The sequence below is a fragment of the Stenella coeruleoalba genome, assembly GCF_951394435.1.
Source record: "Stenella coeruleoalba genome assembly, chromosome: X".
Lineage (NCBI taxonomy): Eukaryota > Metazoa > Chordata > Mammalia > Artiodactyla > Delphinidae > Stenella > Stenella coeruleoalba.
The window spans coordinates 88,532,268-88,552,946 of record NC_137152.1 but is presented as its reverse complement, the minus strand read 5'-3'; the positions used below and the strand labels follow the sequence as shown (position 1 = coordinate 88,552,946).

General features: G+C 35.6%; 1 long non-coding RNA gene across 1 annotated transcript in view; it reads right to left on the bottom strand.

Annotated features, from left to right (window-relative positions):
* LOC307180021 overlaps positions 1 to 20,679 on the bottom strand; it is a 71,366-nt gene that overhangs the window by 1,026 nt on the left and 49,661 nt on the right. The gene's annotated exons all lie outside the window — the stretch shown is intronic.

The window sequence follows — 20,679 nt, the reverse complement described above, 5'->3', positions numbered from 1 at the left end:
GCCATTAAGACAATTACATATGTGTATGTTTATTGATATGAAAAGATTCACAGTAAATAAAGTGAAAAAAAGTTATGCATATTATGATCACATTTGTATGGAAACATTTTGAGAAGATATACATCAAAATGTCAACAGTAGTTGATTCTGGATGGTGGAATTTTATTTGCTTTTCTTTGCCCTTCACTCATCGATATTTCATAATTTTTGTAGAATGATAATATACAGTGTGCGTAATGAAATTTATACCATATCAATACACAAAGCAGTTTTACAATTCAATATGAAAAGGCAACAATACCAGGGGAAAATGGGCAAAAGTCATAAACAGGCAATTTATCCAGTAAACAGTGTAATAGCCAACAACAGGTTAAAAAGTACTAAACACTAGTAACTAAATTAGTGCAAACAAAAACAATACACCTTTGTCACCCATCAGATCAGCAAAAATAATCAAGTGGATGTATGAAATAGCACTCCTCTACCAAAGGTGGCTGTTTCCAATGGTACCAGAATTTTGAAGGGCTTTTGGTCAGTAAGGATCAAAAACTTGAAAAATGTGCATATCTGTTGATCCAAGAATTCTACTTTTAGAAAATAATCAGACAAGGGTGAAAAGATGTATGCTTAAGAATATTCGGCAAAGTGTTGTTTATAATAGCAATATATTGGAAATAATCTCAATGATAGTTGGTTAAATTATGTAAACCCATATTATAATGGAATTCTATGCAACCATTAAAATTGTTATTTTTATGTTACTGACAGAGAGAGAGAGAGAGAATCACAATATGTTTTAAATAGCAAAAAAATCAATTAAATATATGTTACAACATGGATGAACCTTGAAAACACTATGCTAAGTGAAATAAACCAGAGGCAAAAGGAAATATATTGTATGATTCCCCTTATAGGAGGTATCTAAAACAGGCAAGTTCATAGAGACAAAAAGTAGAATAGAGGTTACCCGAAGTTGGGGAGAGAAGGGAATGGCGAGTCACAATTTAGTGGGTACAGTTTCTTCTGGGGATGATGAAAAGTACTGGAAATGGATAGTGATGATGGTTGCACAACATTGTGAATGTACTTAATGCCACGAAATTTTACACTTAAAAATGGTTAATATGGTAAAATTTTGTTACATATATTTTACCACAATTTTTAAAAGCCAATTGCAAATAACCATGTATAACATGATCCTATTTTGTGCCCACCATATGTGTATATGTTCACTAAAATGTCCAGTTGATTAAGCACCACAATGTAAACGGTATTTTACGTCAGGTGGCGATTTTATGGGTGATTTTATTTTATTTTTCCTGTCTATATTTACCTATATTTTTTCTTTCATGAGTGCAATACTTGTGTAACAATATTTTTTTAAAGCTCAAAAGTTATTAGAAATATCTGATGGGTGAAAGCACAGAGTCAGAAAGCAGAAATCTTTAGAAGTTTGGGAGAAATAAAAACCAAATATAACTCTTAGTTAACTTACATGTCCCAAACAACAAAGATTACTCTGTACTAGCCTTTGGAAATAGGTTCTCCACTATGTGTTTACAGATTCTTTATTAACTTATATAAATCTTTCAAAGTTAAGTCTTAAGGTTTTATTTCCTTTACTCTAAAATGTTCAAGACAGGAAGTTTTAAGTGTAGATCTTTATTGTTACTTGAGCTTACCTCCATTTAACTTGAAGATTTCTGTTTTGTTTTAAAATAGATATCTCCAAAATTTTTTAAGTGTTTAATAGATAAATATTTATGACCCTTTTGGTTTTTAAAGTAGATGTTGCATTGACTTGAAAATGACACTTATATCAACCCACTGCAAATTAAAGTTTAGTAGAGATGGGAGTAAATAATGTGTCATTCATTCATTCAGTCAGTATTTACTGAATACCTAATACAGCAGTGAACAAAACATAGACAATGTCTGCTTTCATGAAAAAATGAAACCTAGCTGAGACTGGAAGAATGAGCAGGAGTAATTACAGTTAGGTGAACAATCAGGAAGAGTGACTCCAGGAAGAATGACTAGTGTCTGCAAATTTCCAGAAGAAAGAAAAAGCTTGAAATAACTCAAAACCTAGGGACTTCCCTGGTGGTCCAGTGGTTAAAGAAACCATCTTGCAATGCAGGGGATGCGGGTTCGATCTCTGGTCAGGGAAGTAAGATCCCACATGCCGCAGGGCAACTAAGCTCATGTGCCACAACTAGAGAGCCTGAGTGCTGCAACTACAGAGCCCACCGCTTTGGAGCCGGTGCACCACAACTAGAGAAAAGCCCGCACAACGCAAGAAAAGATCCCACATGCCCCAACTAAGACCCGATGCAGCCGATAAATAAACAAATAAATATTTTTTTTTAAAAAAAAGACCTAGTAGTGAGTGAGGAGGAACACAGCTAGAGTATAGGAAGGGAGTGAGGAGAAAAATGAAGGAAAATGAAGACGGAGAAACTGCAGCCAGATCATGGAAGGCCTTATAGGCATAATAATACTCTTAAGCTCAATTAGAAGACATTGCAGGGGATGACGTAATCAATTGTACCTTTTAAAAAGGTCATTTTCCAAAATTCCTTTGCTATAATTATAGCCACTAATTTTTCTGGGGGTACTTGAAAGTTTTAAAGTCTTATCCGTACACGTTATCTTTCCACATCCTGGTGGGTAGATATCATTTTCTTCATTTTACTTAGGAAGAAACCTAAGTTCACAAAATGTAAAGTGAACTCACTAAGATCATGTAGGTAAGAAGCAAAATTAGGACTCTAGTTGAGGTCTTCTGACACCAAATCCTATACTCTCTATTGCCCTACTTTGGATACCAATCATATCACTGGTATTCAACTATCCACATTATCTTTTCATTAGCTTTGAAACTAATCTTAAAGGCAGGACAAGACAACTCTTTGGGATCCACTTAATTTTTTTTTGTTAAGAAAATAAAAGTCCCATGGATCTGGAGAAAAAGTTGAGTGTTCCACTTAGGTGAAATCATGCTAATAGTGGATTATGTGTACAAGATGAACTGCACTCAACATGGCTAATGCTGTTTTCCAGAAGTCTGATTATGGGACATGAAAAATATAATAACACAAAATAGAAAAAGATTAAGGTAGATGCACACCAAATAGGGTACAATAGTTAATGCAAGTAAACACTGCAAAATAGAAAGCACTTACCAGTAACTCAGATGTAACCAATTATTAGAGAATGTTTTCAATAGAAATGGTATTAACAGTAACTACAGCTAAACAAAAAGATACATTTTCAAAAACCTACACAAAACTATGGAGTATGATTTGGGTACATACAGATAAGTACTACTTACCAGCAAGGCTATATCTATCCATAACTGCACAATGAATGAACTGAAGCCTTAGCCAACCCATTTATTTTGGTTATCTTCATGATTGATGTGGAGAGCCAAATGGCTGAGTGAACCAGAGCAATCAGCATCAATCTTGAGGATGACCAAAATGAACAAATTGGCTGTACCTAAACCAACCAGTCAATGTCAAGTGAACAAGTGCTTGCATAGCACTGGCTATATGACCAGAAACGTTCTAGATTCTGTGGGGGCTATAGAGTTAGAAGACATCATCTTCTAATGGGGTTTATACTGCTTTGATATAAACTATTAAAGCAGTATAAACCCAAGTATAGAGTACACAATATGGTACCTACTATGTGGCTTCAGAGATCAGTGTGAACCAGAGTGAGCAAAATTAAGTTGGACATCAAAGAAAAGATAAGATTTGAATTGCTGAAGAGAGAGAAAAACTGGATCACTCATTTGCTGAGTGCCTCCCCTCAAAAATCTATTTCTCCCTTCTTCTTGCAGTATTGCTGAATTCTCGCTTGGGAAACCATTGCATAGACAATTCTCAGCCAAGTGCTTTAGGCAGAGTTGACTCTAGCTCCAGGTGTGCATGATAACTGCATTAAGTCAATCAGGATAGTCTATCCTCCTGGCACCAGTGACTGCCTTCGGGATGGGTATGTAACCCAAGTCTAAACGAATTACTGAATCTTATTCCTCTGGCCCCAGTAATTAATATAAAAGTAGATTCTTAAAGGCTTCTATCATAGTAAACTTCTGCATATTTTCTGAGAATGGGACACAGATCTCTCTTCTACTGGTTAGTATATTATGAAGATTCGAAGCTTCTAGCCATTTAAAACCATTGTTGTAGGGAGACCCTGCAGTTGCCAAAGATCTACTATGTGGACCTTGTGGGTTGGTATGGACATCACCGAAAGCAGAGTGGAAGATATTCAGAGTAAACCTGGATCCTTGGTAACATCACTAAACTGCTAGATCTATCCTTGCCTGAAGCCAGAATTATCTCTGGTTTTATTAAGTTATATGAGCTAGTAAGTTCTCTTTATTTGAATGAAATCAGGTTTTGTCCAGCCATTCATGTGAATAGAGCAAAGGATTCATGCTGGTGAATAGTGAGCAATCATATTGGACAATGAAGAGAGCCTATATTGTAGAGAAACTTGAGTGAGTGAGACAGAATTTGGGACGTGATATGATAGGCAATTAAGAAACATGACTTGTTCCTGAAAAAGATAATGACGTGAATGAAGTTGTGGCCTAGGAATATTGATCAAACCAAGGCGAAGATAATGGACTGCAGGGAAAAGAGCAAGAATACAGCAGGGAAATCCTTTAGGAGGAACTGAGGGCTTGGCCTATGGTGGTGGTGAGGGAAATATAGAGAAAAGGATAGAGGAGTACTTTGGTTAATAACATGAGTTCTGGAGACTGCCTGAGTTAGAATCTGGAATCTACCATTGCTATTTATACCCTACATTACCCTACTTTGGATACCAATCATATCACTTCTATCCAACTAGTCACATTATTTCATTAGCATTTGAAACTTTAATCCTAGGAAGATTACATATCTTTCAGTAAATTAGAGTAAGTTCCCTACACACGAACCTTCAAGTTGCAAACTTTCAAAGATATGAACATGTGTTCTCATGTCCAATCACGTAAGTTAGTTCACGTGTCTGGAGTACATTGTCACGTGCGTGCATCCCCTACAAGTAGTTGTGCTTTTGTGTACTTTACTGTACAGTACTGTATAGAGTACAGTAGTACAGTATCTTTATTTCAAGCTCAGGATGTCCAGAAGCAAGCGTAAAAGCAGTGGTGATGTAACTGGTACTGCTAAGAAGCGCCAAGCAATAACGATGGAAACAAAAGTGAAAATAATTGAGAAAGTGTAGCGAGGCGAAAAGATGGTAGACGTCGCTCGTTCTTATAACATTGAACTCCTTGCTGTGCAACACAAGGAATTTACTAATGAAGACCTGATGGAATTGGAGGCCCAGAGAAAGAACGAAGAGAGACAAGAGGAAGAAGAAGTAACTGAAGAACAGAAGAGATTCACAACACAGGAAATGGCAAGGGGATTTTCTTTATTTGAGGAGGCACTGTTAGTTTTTGAGGCACAGGACGGTACACGAAGGTTGCAGCAGCCGTTCAGAATGCAATCCAGTGCTACCATGTCATCTATGACGAGAAAAGAAGAGCTACTACCCAGACATCATTGGACCGTTTTTTCAAGAGGGTAGATAGAATTGAATCCAGCAAGGAACCAGAACCTGTGCCATCCACGTCAGGCGTGAGTGAAACTGCAGCCTGCCCTCCGTCTCCTGTTGCTGATGATCCTTCAGCTCTACCATCTCCCACCTCCTCTCCCTCCTCCAGTCAGTAACTCTTCTTGCCTGTTCGCTCGATGCCAACCCCTGTATGTCAGCTGTTGTACTGCACTACTGCACTTTTCAAGGTACGGTCCTGTAAGATTAAAAATGTTTATTTTTGTGTTTGTTTTTTATGTATTATTTGTATGAAAAGTATTATAAACCTATTACAGTACAGTACTGTATAGCCGATTGTGTACCTGAGCTAACTTTGTTGGACTTATGAACAAATTGGACTTACAAACGCGCTCTTGGAATGGAACTCGTTCATATGTAGGGGACTTACTGTACTTAGTATTTCTGCCCCCCCAATTTTCTCATTTGCAAAATGGGAATAAAAATAGTATCTACATCTTGAGGTTGTCATTATGATTAAATTTGGAAATACATGCAAAATACTTAGAAGAGTGTGTAGCACACAGTAATAATATTCAATAAATGTTAACTATTATTCAAACACTTTTCCAAGGCAGAATCTATAGGACTTGGTGACTGACTGAAGGAAACAAACAGAAAGAAAGCAAAGAGATTAGGACACTTGTATTCTAGCTCTAGGTATGCCACACTAGCTGTAGTAAACTTGAGCAACTTAATTTTGGGGGGGACTCTGATTAGTCATTTGTAAAAATATGTATTTGGATTAGATGATCTCTAGGGTGGCTTCAGGTCTAATATTTTATGTGTCTATGTAATCTAAGTTGTAAAAACACATATACATATAGTATTATATATGATATATGATATATAGTATGTTAATATTATATATCATTATATATAGCATTAGTATGTTATATTAATACATATTTTATATAGTTATATAGCAAAATTTTATGTAACACTTTGAATGCATTAATTAATTCAATTCTTTCAACAACTGTGTGGGGTGGACCATTTTACAGATAAGAAAACTGAGGCACAGAATGTTTAAATGACTTCTTCAAGGATATAAATAGTTGCAGTTAGGACCCAAAGTCAGAGCTTTGGACTCTGAACACCACAATATTTAGTATGGCTTGCTACGTTCAATTTTAAATGTCAGGACTAGCATGGGAGCTATAGCATCCCTGAAAAGTGTGGTGTGTCCACGTTAAGTTCAAAGAACTCTTGGCTCTCATAGAATAGGCTCATTTTCTGTCAGTAAATGCAGGAAAAGTAGCAGATACAAACAGCATCAAAGGGTTTCTAGATTATTGTAGAATAATCCCATTTCCATGAGGGCAGTTACTGTGGTGCTCAGGAGAAAAAAAAAATCCTTAAAGAAGGTGGACTTGAATAGAAAAAGATCCTTAAATGAGATCCAATCATCAATATGTTGCTACAATGCCCTATATATGGAGAGTATGTCTCCAAGATAGGTTAGCAACACGTGGTGTTAGTATTGATAGATCAGATCATAGACTGCACAGATAGCCATGCCTATGATAATAATGAAGGTTATGTAAGAGCATTAAGCCATATTAGCTACATGGCTACCATGTGCCAGGCAAGCCTCAAGTGATGGCAGGAGGAAAAGCCAGTAGTCATTGCACATTTAAATATTAAGACTTAAGAAAATTTAGTCTTGGAGGCCAAATTTAGAGCCCTAGACAAGAAACTCAGTGCCAAAATCTCTATGTTAATGTCTTCTAAAAAGCATCAGTTCCATGCAGAGAAATAAGAATGGATACTCCAAATTCTTCCTAACCCAACAGAACTCTTTTAATAGTTGTAGACTATATAGGAAGGCTATGTTCCTCTTGAACAAAATGTCATCAGGAATCTTGTACTAAAAAGGAAAGGACATGAGGCAAGCTAGTAGAAAAGCATAATATTCAAACCAATGTAGATCCCACTAGAGTAAAGGAAGCTAAAGAAAGGAATGGAAAATGGGTAAGGGCTATGACAGTGGCATAAATAAAATGGAAGACAACTTACAATGCCAACTTCTTAAATACACAATTGACATATATAGGAAGTGGTTTAAAATAAGTAAGAATACAATATAAGTACATATTTTTTATACTTTTTCTAGAAGCCTTAAAAGGAAAATAGCTGAATTGGAATGTAGACCAGCATGTAAGGATATATAACTAGCCTTTAAGCAATTTGATAGAAGGAGAAAAACCAATCATTTACAATGCCAAGTTATATATAACTACAGGAAGGCCCAGCCTGGGCTGATAGAGAAGTATGCTGTTGTGTGTATAAGGGTCAACATACATAGTATAAGCATAGAATATTTAGACAAGGAAAGGGCAATACAAACTATATGAGTGCAAAGATACCATCTTTAAAATGTAAAGTTCATTAACAAAATTAGTAGCCTATGTCTACTTCACAGAAGACTTGACCAGAATAATACAATTTTGCCACCCAAAATGGAAATAAGTCAATGTTATACTTCTGGAGGTTTTTAATTATTCACAAGCAAATTTATCAAACATGTCATTGAGATGAAATAGATAATTGAGATTTGCATAAAACAAATGACCACTTCTTATAATGAGATTTGTATGACTCTAAATAAAAAAAATATGACTTTGAGAGACCAAAAATATCCATAGGAACTACTGCATAAGAGTGGTTAAGTTTCGCATACTAGTGTAAACAAAAAAACAGACTTATCAATCACTTGGTTATTCAGTTTCAGCAAAGAGACTGATGATAAAATGCAGGTGTTGCTACTTTTTAAAACATACTTTTACAAACTAAAATCTTTTAAAAATCACTTTAAAAGACCAAAAATCAATGAAAACTACAAAACTTTGTTGAAGGAAATCAAAGAAGACAAAAACAAATGGAAGGACATCCTTTGTTCATGGATCAGAAGAATTAATATTATTAAAATTTTCACACTATACAAAGCCATCTATAGATTCAATACAATCCCTATCAAAATTCCAATGGATTTTTTTCACATAAATAGAAAAAACAATCTTAAAAAAATTTTTTTTGGCTGCAAGAAACTCAATTTATTTATTTATTTTTATTTTTTAACATCTTTATTGGAGTATAATTGCTTTACAATGGTGTGTTACTTTCTGCTTTATAACAAAGTGAATCAGCTATACATATACATATATCCCCATATCTCCTCCCTCTTGCTTCTCCCTCCCACCCTCCCTATCCCACCCCTCTAGGTGGCCACAAGCACAAAGCTGATCTCCCTGTGCTATGAGGCTGCTTCCCACCAGCTATCTATTTTACATTTGGTAGGGGAGGGGGAAGGGGAAGCTGGGATGAAGTGAGAGACTGGCATGGACATATAAACAATCCTAAAATTTGTATGCAATCACAAAAGACCCCGAACAGCCAAAGCAATCATGAGAAAGAAGAACAAAACCAGAGGTATCACACCTCCTGATTTCAAGCTATATTATAAAACTACAGTAATTAAAACAGTATGGTACTGGCATAAAAATAGACACATAGACCAATGGAACAGAATAAAGAGCCCAGAATTAGATGCATATAATGACCTGCATATATGGTCAACTAATATTCGATAAGGAGCCAAGAATATCCAATGGGAAAAGGACAGTCTCTTCAACAGATGGTGCTGGGAAAACTGGATAAATACATGCAGAAAAATGTGATTTGACTCTTATCTTACACTACTCACAAAAGTTAACTCGAAATGGACCAAAGACTTAAACATAAGGCTTCATACTGTAAAACTCCTAGTAGAAAACATAGGGAAGAAATTCTTCAACATTGGTCTTGGCGATGATTTTTTGGATATGACACTAAAAGCACAAACAACAAAAGCAAAAATTAACAAGTGGGACTACATCAAACTTAAAAGTTTCTTCCCTGCAAACAAAACAATGAACAAAATGAAAAGGCAACCTATGGAATGGGAAAATAATATTTGCAAACCTTGTATCAGATAAGGGGTTAATATCTAAAATTTTTAAAGAACTCATACAACTCGATAACAACAAAATCAGACTTTAAAATGGGCAGAGGAACTAAATAGACATTTTCCAAAAAAAAATGCAAATGGCCAATAAGTACATGAAAAAGTGCTGAACGTCACTAATCATCAAGGAAACAAAGAAAAACCATAATAAGCTATCACCTCACACCTGTAAGAATGACTATCATCAAAAATACAAAGACAAGTGTTGGCAAGGATATGGAGAACAAGGCATTGTTACTGACTGTTTGTGGGATTATAAACTGTTGCAGCTAGTATGGAGGTTCCTCAAAAAAATTAAAAAAAGAATCACCATATGATGCAGCAATCCCACTTCTGGGTATATATCCAAAGGAAATGAAAGCATATTATCTAAGAGATATCTGCACTCCCATATCTATTGCAGCATTATTCACAATAACCAAGATATGGAAATGGAAACAACTTGTGTCCATCAATGGATGAATGGATAAAGATAATGTGATATACACATACACACACATACACACACACAACTATCCAGCCACGAGAACAAAGGCAATCCTGCCATTTGGGACAACATGGATAGATTTTGAGGACATTACACTAAGTGAGATAAGTCAGACAGAGAAAGACAAATATTGTGTGATACCTCTTATATGTGAAATTTTTTTAAAATGAATTTGAAAAAGCAGAGAGTGGAATGGTGATTACTATGGAGCTGGGAAGTAGGAGAATGGGAGAGTTTAAGGGTACAAACTTGCAACTAGTAGATAAATAAGTCCTGGAGATGTAATACACAGTACAGTGATTATAGACACCAAAACTGTATTATAAACATTAAACTGGCTAAGAGACTAGATCTTAATTGTTCCCAGTACTTTTATTTAAAGATTTTTTTGATGTGGACCATTTTTAAAGCCTTTACTGAATTTGTTATAATATTGCTTCTGTTGTTTATGTTTTGGTTTTTGGCCACGAGGCATGTGGGATCTTAGCTCCCCGACCAGGGATCTAACCTGCACCCCCTGCATTGGAAGGCAAAGTCTTAACCACTAGACCACCAGGGAAGTCCCCTGTTCCCAGTACTTAAAAAGAAATTATAATCATGTGACTTGATAAAGGTGTTATTTAATGGTACATTGGCAAACATATTGCAATATAAATGTATCAAATCAATATGTTAAACATCTTAAACTTACACAGTGTTATTTGTCAATTACATCTCTATTTTAAAAAGACCAAAAATGTGTGCAGTGTATTAAAAACAATTTAGCAATAAAAACACTTTAAGATCTCCACAGCTACATGACAAAGTAAAAGAGGCTAAGAGAGGTGGTAGGGGGTAGAGGGGAATACACTTTTCAAAGATGAAAAAAAAATTCCCTACATGAAGAGAACAGGAAATCTTTAAATGTGTGCCTGGTGGAGTAAAAAAAAAAAATAATTTCAAGGATCACCCTACAAGACATTCCTAAATGAATATTAAAATATTTTTAAGATATAAAACCAGGGAATGAGCTAGAGAATCAGTGGGGCTGCCTTATGATCAGGCCAAAAGTATAATCAAGCATGAAAGAGTGGTAGCAGAGAGACCCAGTGAGGTTTTTTTTTTCTTTACTGTGGAATCCATGAAGGAGAATCCTGAATCTAAATGAAATGTGAAGTAATGAAGTCAGATATTAGATCATAAACAGGCAGGCAGAGTTATAGATATGATGTGAAATGATACACATATAAAGGTGCCATTTACTCTAATGTTTAAAGAAACTCAAGGGTGAAATGGTAGAAGAGTAGCTTCAAGTGGTAATATGTTGCCAAGGGAGAATCAGATCTTCAAGTTGACCTATATCCACCAGAAAAAAACCCCAGAAAATTTCCTTTGGGGATTTACTTCCACAATTAGCCACCTGATAGAATAAACAGCACAAGGTTGAGTCCTGAAATAAACATAATATGTTGGGGAGGGACTTCCCTGGCAGTCCAGTGACTAAGACACTGCACTCCCAATGCAGGGGGCCCGGGTTCGATCCCTTGTCAGGGAACTAGATCCCACATGCCGCAACTAAGAGTTCACATGCTGCAACTAAAAATCCCACATGCTGCAACGAAGATCCCATGTGCCACAACTAAGACCCGGCACAGCCAAATAAATAAATAAATAAAATATTTTTTAAAAAGCACATAATATGTTGGGGAGAGAGAAGAAAACTGGCATCTATGTTTTGGATGCTATGGAGGTCAAACCTGTCCCCCTTCTCTTTCTCCACCTCTGCCCTAAACCCAGTGATGCCTCTTTCAGAATGTATTAATTTAATAGAATTAAAATAAACTTCTGATAAACTTCAGAAGACAAATATTCTGAAAAAATTAAAATAATTTCTACCAAGATGAAAAACCCTGTCAGCTTTTTGGTCTTCACAAAAAAATTTTGTTTTTCTGGCAAGATTTCCATGAAGGGGAAAGATTCCCTCCCCATACAGAAGGGTTTTGAATTAAGCAGGAATCATGGTCCCCAAATAAGAGTGATCTTGCCAAAGCAAAGAGTGCAAACACAGAGTCTGAAATCCCTCATGGATTTGGAAATCCACATCTTTCTGGTAGTTTATTCCAGTATTATTTCATCAGAAAAATAGAGCAGCAAAATATCAGTAAAATTACTTGTTATAATTTCAAGAAGTAAATTTAATACTATTTCCAAAGAAAAGAGCATGCCATTTCCATTTATATTCACATTTCTACTTTTTTTCTTTAATTCACAATTGACCATTAGAGTAATTTTCCATAAAAATACTTCTCATAATTCTGCTTCCTGTTTTAGCTATGAAAAATGCATCGTTAGATGGTGTCCTTCTTATGAATTTTTTAAAAAATCATTTCTCATAGACTTAACCAACTTCTGATTCTTTCATGCCAAACCATACTTTTTTAAATTGAACTTTTACATCGGGATCGTTGTAGGTTCACGTGCAGTTGTAAGAAATAATACAGAAATATCTCACATAAATTTAATCAGTTTCCCCCAAATATAGTACCATATCACAACCAGGATTTTGACACCCATACAATCCACCAATCTTGTTCAGACTTCATCAGTTTTATTTTTAGAGTTCCATCACCAAAAAGATCACACATGTTGTCTTTTTATAACCACAGCCACTTCTCTTGTGTGTCCTTAACCCCTGGCAACCACTAATCTGTTCTCCACCTTTTATAATTTTGTAATTTTAAGCATATTACAGGTGTACCTCAGATATATCGTGGATTTAGTTCCACATCACAGCAATAAAGTGAATATTGCAATTAAGCGAGTCACACAATTATTTTTTTGGTTTTCCAGGGCATATAAAAGTTACGCTTACACTATACTGTAGTCCATTAAGTGTGCAATAGCATTATGTCTTAAAAAACAATGTAAATACTTAACTAAAAACACTTTATTGCTTAAAAATGCTAAGCATCTGAGCCTTCAGCCAGTCATAATCTATTTTTTTTAATAGATCTTTACTGGAGTATAATTGCTTCACAGTACTGTGTTAGTTGCTGTTGCACAACAAAGCGAAGCAGCCATAGGCATACACATGTCCCCATATCCCCTCCCTCTTGAGCCTCACTCCCATCCTCCCTATCCCACCCCTCTAGGTCATCGCAAAGCACTGAGCCCATCTCCCTGTGCTGTGCTGCTGCTTCCCACCAGACAACTATTTTACATTCGGTAGTGTATGTATGTCGATGCTCTCATTTCGCCCCAGCTTCGCCCTCCCACCCCATGTCCTCAAGTCCATTTTCTGTGTCTATCTTTTTATTCCTGCCCTGCAAGTAGGTTCATCAGTACCATTTTGTTTTTTAGATCCCATATATATGTGTTAGCATACAGTATTTGTTTTTCTCTTTCTGACTTACTTCACTCTGTATGACAGACTCTAGGTCCATCCACCTTGCTACAAATAACTCAATTTCGTTTCTTTTTATGGCTGAGTAATATTCCATTGTATATATGTGCCACATCTTCTTTATCCATTCATCTGTTGATGGACACTTAGGTTGCTTCCATGTCCTGGCTGTTGTAAATAGTGTTACAATGAACACTGTGATAATGTGACTCTTTTTGAATTATGGTTTTCTCAGGGTATATGCCCAGTAGTGGGATTGCTGGGCGGTATGGTACATCTATTTTTATTTTTTTAAGGAACCTCCATCCTGTTTTCCATAGTGGTTTTATGATTTTTTGCTGGTGGAGAATCTTGCCTCAATTTTGATGGCTGCTGGCTGATCAGGGTGGTGGTTGCTGAAGGTTGGGATGGCTGTGGCAGTTTCTTAAAATAAGACAACAATGAAGTTTGCTGCATCAATTGACTCTTCCTTTCATGTACAATTCCTCTGTAGCATTTTACCCACAGTAGAAAATTTTTCAAAATTGGAGTTAATCCTCTCAAACCTTGGCATTCCCTTATCAACTAAATTCATGTAGTATTCTAAATACTTTGTGGTCGTTTCAACAATCTTCACAGTATATTCACCAGGAGTGATGTCTATGTTCGTGAAAAACATTAGTCTGTATATTTCTCTGCACTTTCTTTGTCTCATTTTGATATCAAGGTTAACACTTGCCTCATAAAATAAGTTTAAAACTTCTGTTTTCTGAAAAATTTATTGTATACAATTGCTGTTAATTCTTTAAGTGCATAGTAGAATTGTCTAGTGACACCATCTGGGCCTGGAAAATTCTTTTTCAGGAGCTTGTTAATGACAAATTCAATTTCTTTAATTTTTATAGGACTACTTTGGTTAACTGTTACATCTTGGTTCAGTTTTGGTAGTTTGTGGTCTTCAAGGAATTGATCCATTTATTCTAAGTTGTTAAATTTATGTGCATAAAGTTCCTCATAATATTCCTTTAGTGTCTTTTAGTAGCTATATGATTTCTTTCAGCCCTGATATTGGTGGTTTATGACTTCTCTCTTTCTATTTTTGTCATTTCTGCATAAGATTTGTCAATTGTATTGATATTCTTGAGGAACCAGCTTTGGATTCATTTATATTCTTGTTTTACTACTTTCAATTTGATTGATTTCTGCTCATACCTTTATTCCTTCCTTCTGCTTGCTTTGGATTTATCTTGCTCTTTTTTCCCTAGTGTCTTGAAACTTGGATTATAGATTTGAGACCTTTCATTTTTATTTGATAGTATTTGGTTTTATAAATTTCCCTCTTGGCATTGCTTTACCTGCATACCACGTATTTTGATATGTTAAGTTTTTATTTCATTAAGTTCTATGTATTTTAAATTTTCTTTTAAGGCTTCTTCCTTGACCCATGGATTAGATAGAAGGGTGTTGTTTAATTTTTAATGTTTGAATATTTTCTTATTGGTTTTGTGTTACTGATTTCCAGTTTGATTATGTTATGTTTGAAGAACATACTCTGTATAATTTCAATTCTTTTCAATTTGTTGAGATTTGTTTTATGATTGAGGATATGGTCTGTTAGGAATTGACTGTGTCCCCCCAAACTTCATATGTTCATGCCCTAACCCCTGATGTGTCTGTATTTGGAGATAAGGCCTCTAAGGAAGTAATTAAGTTTAAATGAGATCATAAAGGTGGGGTCCTGATATGATAGAATTTGTGTCCTTATAAGAAGAGATACCAGAGAGCTCACTCTCCCTTTCTTTTTCCATGCATAGACAGAGGAAAGGCCACGTAAAGACAGGGAGAAGGTGGTTGTCTGCAAGTAAGAAGAGAGATATCACCATAAATTGAAATTGCCAGAACTTTGATCTTGGATTTCTAGCCTCCAGGACTATTAGAAAATAAATTTTCTATTTTTTAAGCTACCCAGTCTGTAGTATTTTGTTATGACAGCACGAAGACTAATGCATGGTCTCTCTCGATGAATGTTCCATGGGTGCTTGAAAACATGTGCATTCTGCTGTCGTTGAATGGGGTAGTCTATAAATGCCAATTAGATCTTATTGGCTGATGATTTTGTTGAGTTATTCTATATCTTTGCAAATTTTCCATCTGTAAGTTCTATCAATAGCTGAGAGTGGGGTGTTGTAGTCCCCAACTATAATTTTGGATTTCTCTATTTATTCTTTTAGTTTTATTGGGTTTTTAATGTATTTTTGAAGCTCAGTTATTTGAGGCATACACATTTAAGCTCACTATAACTTCTCGGTGATCGACTCTTTTATCATTATGTAATATCTCTTTGGCAGTTATTTATCTTTGCTCTGAAGTTACTTTATCAATATTAATATAGCCACTCCTATTTTTCTTAACTTAATGTTAGCATGATATATCATTTTCCATCCTTTAACTTTCAACATACCTCTGTTGATGTATTTTAAATGAATTTCCTGTAGACAGAATATTATTAGCTCATATTTTTTAATCCATTCTGTGAATCTCTTTTAATTAGTGTAGTTAAACCATTTATATTTAATGTAATTATTGCTCTATTAGGGTTTGTCTGTGTTTTATTATTAATTTTCTGTTTCTTTCCTTTGTTTTCCCTTTCTTGCCTTCCTGTAGGTTACTTGAACATTTTTCCAGGATTCCTCTTGTTTTATTTATACTGCTTCTGGGTATGTCATTTTGCATAGATTTTTAGGGATTTCTACAGGTATTACAATATCTATACACAGTTTATCACAGCCTGCTAGTATCCATGTTTTACTACTTTGAAAGAAGTATTGATGCTTACTTCCTTTCACTCTCACACATTTAAAATATAATTGTCTCAAGTATTTCCTCTACATACATTGAGCATTACAATAGATGTTGGTAGAATTTTTGCTTCAACCATCACATATGACTTAGAAAACTTATGAGGGGAAGGATAGTCTATTATATACCCATATTTTATCAATTTATTTATTCTTATTTCCTTTCTGAGTTTCCAAGCCTTCGTCTGCTATAATTTCCTTCTGTTTGAAGAGTTTTCCTAATCATTTATTTAGGAAAGGTCTGCTAATAATAAATTGTCTTAATTTCCCTTTGCCTGAGGATGTCTTTATTTCCACTTCATTGATGAAGAATAGATATAGGTTTGGGGGTATATAGTTTTTTTCTTTCATGACTTGAAAAATGTTGTGCCTCCTTCTTCTGGCTTCCATGATTTCAGACGAAAATTCCTCTGCCACTCACATAGGTGTTCCCCTATGAGTAATGGGCCATTTATCTCTGGTTGCTTTGAAGATGTTTTCCTGACTTTACTTTTCATATGTTTAATTATGTTGTATCTTAGCATGGATTCCTTTGGGTTTATCCTATTTGAGATTCACTCCATTCTTAAATTTGTAGGTTTATACCTTTTGCCAAATTTGGGAAGTTTTACACCACTATTTCTTCAAAACTTTTTCAGCCCTTTATTCTTTCTTTACTCCTGGGACTCATAGACCCTTTGGCATCTGTAAACGTTAATTTTTTTGTTATTTTCCCACAGATCCCTGTGTTTCTGTTTATTTTTTCTCAGTCTATTTTCTCTGCTTTGTTCAGATTAAGTTCTATTTTTCAGCCCTCTAGTTCAGATTATATTTTCTGTCATATCCACTCATTATTCATCTCATCAAGTGAGTTTTTATTTCAGTTATCATATTTTTAGTTCTATCATCTCCATTTGATTCTTTTCTATAACTTCTCTTCCTTTGCTGAGATTTTTCTTTTTTAAATTTGTTTTGAGATAACTTGTAACTGCTCAATGAAGCAATTTTATGGTGGCAGCTTTAAAATATCTATCAGGTAGTTCCAACTTCTGATTCATTTTAGTGTTGGAATCATTTTTTTTCCATTCCAGTTGTGATTTTCCTGGCTCTTGGTATGATGGGTGATTTTCTGTCATAGTGTATATATTTTAGATGTCAGGAGACTCTTGATCCTATCTAAATCTTTGAATTTAGCAAGCAGTCACCTTGTTTAGGTTTATCATGTAGATTATGGCTTACTTTTGTGATCTGTAGTTCCAGTGAAAATTGAGATTTCTGAGCTCTTATGATGCTATTTTGGTGTTTCCAACTTCTAGCTCTGCTTGAGCTCCTGCTGGATCCCTGGTGATGCTACCCAGTGTTGTTAGGTATGGAGTGGGTATACTAGACCCAGAGGATGGAGAGCATTTCCCCTGACCTATTCTCCCACTGGATGCCTGCTGATGGACTTCCCACTATATTTCTGCTTTTGCCTTCAGGGAAGGGAAGTGCTTACCTGGACCTCCTTCTCCTACGAGGTGGAGGGGCTGGGGCCACCAAGCCTAAGTCACTCTCTGCCATTGGAGGAAGGTCAAGAGATGCCAGCCCTGAGTCATATTCTTCTGGGTGGAGGGCCAGGAGACACCAGGCACAGTGGTGCCTCTAATATGGGCAGAGGGGCATACTTGCTACCTCTTAGTATTGAGTATGGAGGGAATTGTCCTGTCCATGTTCTGCTGTTACCACTGTGGGCAGATTGTATCCACTTCCTCCAGCAGGTGTGGGGAACATGGTGAGCTATCACTCCCTGAATCAATCCACTTTTGCCACTAATTCTAGAGGATCATTTCTACTGATGCCAGCAGGTTTAGGTCTTACATTAAGTCCCTGCTGGGCTCCCCCATTTTCAATCCTTTGGCCAGAGGCAGCAAACTTTTTTGAGGGTTATTTTTTCTATACCTATTGGTGTTTCTGGGTTGCTGAACTCTCCAGCACCCAGTCCAGGATACATGGAAGATAAAAAGAAAACCTAGGGAGCTCACTGTAGTGTCCTGCTCCAAGTTCTGGGCTCTCCAGCCAGTCTACCTTTTGCTTTCTACATTTTTGAGCCCCTTTGTTATAGTATCTAATTTTATTTAGAGCCAAGAAACAGGGAAAATTGAGTCTTTGCCATCTTGCTTCAGCCAACAAAATTCTTTTATATTGGCCTTCCAAGTAATTATTAAAACTATTTGATATATTTTATACCTGTTTTGGCTATAGAAATAGCCAGTGATTTTATATCTTAGCATATATTCCCCTATGCCAGAGGTTGGCAATTTATGGCCTGCCACAGGCCAAGACGGGAAACCTATACATTACAAAGTCAGAGTTCAGTAGCTGTGACAGAGACTGTATGTGTCTCACAAAGTCTAAAATATTTACTATATGGCCCTTTTCAGAAAATATTTGCCAATCCCTACTCCATAATACTATAAGCTCTGTTATTTAACTAATTAATTTGGAAATATGTAATAGGTACTGAGACACTGCCACACATAGGACACTTAATAAGCATTTATTGAGGGAATGAATTATGAATACTGACAAAAGTCCCAGTTCTCAAAAAACTCACAGTTTAAGACCAGATTATTGAGAGAGATAAACATACAAAAAGATAATTGCATTACAAATGGAAATATGCTTATGTAGTGTTATGGGAACCCTCTAGGAGGATATGGCAGAAATTACAGCTCTCCACTAAACTTTTTCTTCCATTTTTGGGCCCACAACTAGGCCACAATCTAGCACCTAATGTAGTTAGGTATGGCCAAGGGAATATGTTGTCTCAAATAAAATTTGAACACAAGTGACATACCCCATTTCCAGATCTAGATCCTAAAACTACCCACGCTTGCTGCTCATCCATGCTCTTTCCTCTTTCTGGCTGCCTAGGATGTTGACATTCAAGGCAAAATGAAAGTCATGTGTTGAGGATTGGAGTGTTTTCTCAGCTTAGGTCTTGAATGACTACATAGAGGAGAGCTAGTCCACCAACCTGAAAAATCTCTCACAAATGTTAAAAGACAGAAAATATTTATATAGTGCTAACGTGATAAAATTTGGGGATCCATTTATTACTGAAGCCTGGTGTACCATATCTAATAAAGAAAGAATAACTTAACTGTACCTGGAAATGTAAAGTAAGGCTTCACAGAGGAAGTAATATATGAGGTGGGCCTTGAAAAATGAATCAGTTGTTCTTGTGTCAATGAAAGGAATGGACATTGCAGGCAGAATGAACAGGATGTCCACGTGTATATAGGCACAGTGTGATATGGGAATGGCAAGATGTGTACAGCTAAAGCATGGAAAAATAAGAGACATTGAGAGAAAGTGATAGGAAAGGAAACTGGAGAGGATATTAGGACTTTTAAGTTAGTATATATTCATATATATATAGAGAGAGAGTTTAACTTTATCCTTTGAGTACTGAGGAGACAGCAAAGGTTTTTTTTGAGCTGGGAAGTAAAACAATCAGGTTAGTGGTTGAGAAATGTAACTGGAGGCACCAATGGTGATAGATTATATCTTGGTTGCATCAAAGATAAATCTCTTTGTAACTACTCTGACTTCAAGTTCTGAGATAAGAAATTTGTTACAATTATACACACTACTGAACTGAACAGAAATAAACAAAGCAATTGCAGGAAGCTTTCAAAACAATTTCAATTCTGACCATACCTCCATGGTTTCCAGCTTTGTGCATTTGGTATCTGGATTCGTGGCTGGACTCAGATTAAAAATACGGCTACCTTAGGGATATAATGTACAACATGATAAATATAATTAACGCTGCTATATGTTATATTTGAAAATTGTTGAGAGTAAATCCTAAGAATTCTCATCACAAGAAAACATTTTTTTCTATTTAATTTTGTACCTATATGAAATGATGGATGTTCACTAAACTTACTGTGATAATCATTTCAGGATGTATGTAAGTCAGACCATTATGTTGTACAGCTTGAACTTATATAGTGCTGTATATCAATTATATCTCAATAAAACTGGAAGGAAAAGTTAAAATAGCATTTAAATGAGTGTCATAGGTTTCATTTCTGTTAAATATCATTATCATAGCTAGCCACAAATGTCAAAGAAATTATTGTGTTATCTGTTTATAGATGGCAACTTTATTTGCAGCATAAATTGGCAGAAATTTTAGATTGTAATAGTAGGTAGATACTTTTCTATAGTGTAAGGGCATAATAAAAATTTTTATCAAGACTTACGAAACTCAAAACAGCAGAGAATGTCAGAAATTGTGAAGATTAACTGAAGATAATTTTTCCACTTCAAATTATGGCCTTGTTTGACAAGCTCATGCCAAATTAATTCTTTGCTGCAG